Here is a 2500-nt window from a genome sequence, read left to right on the forward strand (position 1 = left end):
GGCCCCCACGAGGTTTTCCGCAAGCCTTACACTCTGAAATGTGCTCAAAAAAATGAGCCAGGCTTGTCAGGAGTGGGATTTGAACCCACGCCTCCAATCGGAGACCAGAACACCCAGATGCAGGGAAGAGCTGCGCCTCTTGAGTCTGGCGCCTTAGACCACTCGGCCACCCTGACAGCTATGGGCAGGATTGGGAAAGATTCTTCAGTACCCAATGTCGCCAGGTGCCAGCGCCGGTTTTCATGCCCCGATCTCTGCATCAAAAGTACCCAAACACTCACTTAAGGACCCAGGGATGGCAGGAAACGCCCACTGATGGAGCCAGTGGACAGTTTGCAGGGTGCAAATAAGGGCTGGCCTCAGATCACTCATGGCGTAGTGCCGGCCTGTCCATACCTGTCGAAACCTGCATGCGGTCAAATGTGTCCGATTGACATTGTGGAAATAAAAAGAAACCAGCACCATGTTTCTGCCCGGTCTCGAACCGGGGACCTTTCGTGTGTTAGGCGAATGTGATAACCACTACACTACAGAAACAGCTCTGGTAGGCTGCGCTCTAGTGTGCTGGGACAGCTTTCAGCTGAAAGGCTTTGTGGCACTGATGTCTCATGGGGCCCGCTGGTACCTGCCAGGTGGCACACACCAACGTGAAAGTTTGGCGCAAGCCTGCGCCGGACCTACATGGCAGCACTCACAGCACCTCACACACAGGCTGCAGACACATACAAAAGACCAAGCTGGATGCAACAGTGGCGCGAGCCATGGCAGTCCCCACCCAGAAGGCATGTCCAAACCTTTATACATCAGCTCGCCGCCAGCGCATCATTACAAAGGAGGGGGAATTTCCAACACTGCCTCTTGGGCCATGGGCTTAAAAGCAGCCAACCATTGGCGACGGGCATCGAACCAGATACGGTCACGCACAAACTATTTTTGGGGGGGAATTGGGGACTCTGTGTTTTTTGTTTTCGGCGCTCCAAAAAAAAGGGCTCGTCTGGGATTTGAACCCGGGACCTCTCGCACCCTAAGCGAGAATCATACCCCTAGACCAACGAGCCACCGCATGCAGAGAGCAGTGAGGGGGAGGGGGGCGGTCTGCTTACCTCACTTGGCGCCATGCCCCAGTCTCTCCACGGCCTGACCCCTGCGTGTCACGTGGCCTGCCCCTGGCGCAAGCGCAGAGGACTGAGCTGCCTCTCAAGCAGAGAAACAAGAAGAAGAGCGGCAGCCTTCGCTGGCCAAAGGCCATCTGCTGCCGCTCGATCGGGCTCGATCAGGCGAGATATATGTGGCCGACCGGCCTAGAGCGCAAACCTGTGCTGCTCAGGGTGGGCAGCTTCCCAGCAGGAGGATGTGTCTTGAAAGCCGACAGAGGCAAGAAGGCGCACTCCCTCAGCCCGCTCCAACCTCTGGATTCCTGCGAATTTCAGAAGAGAACTCTGGGGCAGCATGGATTCTGTCATCTCCCAACAGCCCCTTGTTCTTGCTATGTAAATACCTTTACATCCCCCGAACTCAGCATGTCTGTTTTTTTATTTTTATTTTGCTGAGGTGTGGTGCCTTCAACGACCGACAGGTGGCAGGAGAGCACTTTCTCCAACTGTGAAGGGGACTTTTTTCACTTCCTGAGTAGACTGGGCTCAGTGACATATGCCACCAAGCCAGCCACTAGAAAATGCAGGTTTTGCAGCCGTGGGCCAGTGGGGGTTTAAGGGCAGGTGTGCCTCCGGCGTCTCTGGCAGACAGCTCCAGTTGCAAGGCAGCAGAAGAGAACAGGGAGGCTTGCCGGGCGCTGCATTCGGGGGCCCCCACGAGGTTTTCCGCAAGCCTTACACTCTGAAATGTGCTCAAAAAAATGAGCCTGGCTTGTCAGGAGTGGGATTTGAACCCACGCCTCCAATCGGAGACCAGAACACCCAGATGCAGGGAAGAGCTGCGCCTCTTGAGTCTGGCGCCTTAGACCACTCGGCCACCCTGACAGCTATGGGCAGGATTGGGAAAGATTCTTCAGTACCCAATGTCGCCAGGTGCCAGCGCCGGTTTTCATGCCCCGATCTCTGCATCAAAAGTACCCAAACACTCACTTAAGGACCCAGGGATGGCAGGAAAAACCCACTGATGGAGCCAGTGGACAGTTTGCAGGGTGCAAATAAGGGCTGGCCTCAGATCACTCATGGCGTAGTGCCGGCCTGTCCATACCTGTCGAAACCTGCATGCGGTCAAATGTGTCCGATTGACATTGTGGAAATAAAAAGAAACCAGCACCATGTTTCTGCCCTGTCTCGAACCGGGGACCTTTCACGTGTTAGGCGAATGTGATAACCACTACACTACAGAAACAGCTCTGGTAGGCTGCGCTCTAGTGTGCTGGGACAGCTTTCAGTTGAAAGGCTTTGTGGCACTGATGTCTCATGGGGCCCGCTGGTACCTGCCAGGTGGCACACACCAACGTGAAAGTTTGGCGCAAGCCTGCGCCGGACCTACATGGCAGCACTCACAG

At 55.4% G+C, this 2500-nt stretch overlaps 3 non-coding genes across 3 annotated transcripts; all 3 read right to left on the reverse strand.

Moving 5' to 3' along the window:
* Window positions 1-64: 64 nt before the first annotated feature.
* TRNAL-CAA (transfer RNA leucine (anticodon CAA)) lies at window positions 65-176 on the reverse strand. Its single transcript has 2 exons — window positions 139-176; window positions 65-110 (listed from the first exon to the last, which is right to left on the reverse strand). It is a non-coding gene; the product is annotated as a tRNA-Leu (tRNA).
* Window positions 177-464: 288 nt separating this feature from the next.
* TRNAV-AAC (transfer RNA valine (anticodon AAC)) lies at window positions 465-537 on the reverse strand. Its single transcript has one exon. It is a non-coding gene; the product is annotated as a tRNA-Val (tRNA).
* A 1330-nt stretch (window positions 538-1867) lies between these two features.
* On the reverse strand, window positions 1868-1979 carry TRNAL-CAA (transfer RNA leucine (anticodon CAA)). The gene is made up of 2 exons: window positions 1942-1979; window positions 1868-1913 (listed from the first exon to the last, which is right to left on the reverse strand). It is a non-coding gene; the product is annotated as a tRNA-Leu (tRNA).
* Window positions 1980-2500: the final 521 nt, after the last annotated feature.

This window comes from Ambystoma mexicanum, chromosome 2q (genome assembly GCF_040938575.1).
Source record: "Ambystoma mexicanum isolate Mex_15411 chromosome 2q, UKY_AmexF1_1, whole genome shotgun sequence".
Classification (NCBI taxonomy): Eukaryota; Metazoa; Chordata; class Amphibia; order Caudata; family Ambystomatidae; genus Ambystoma; species Ambystoma mexicanum.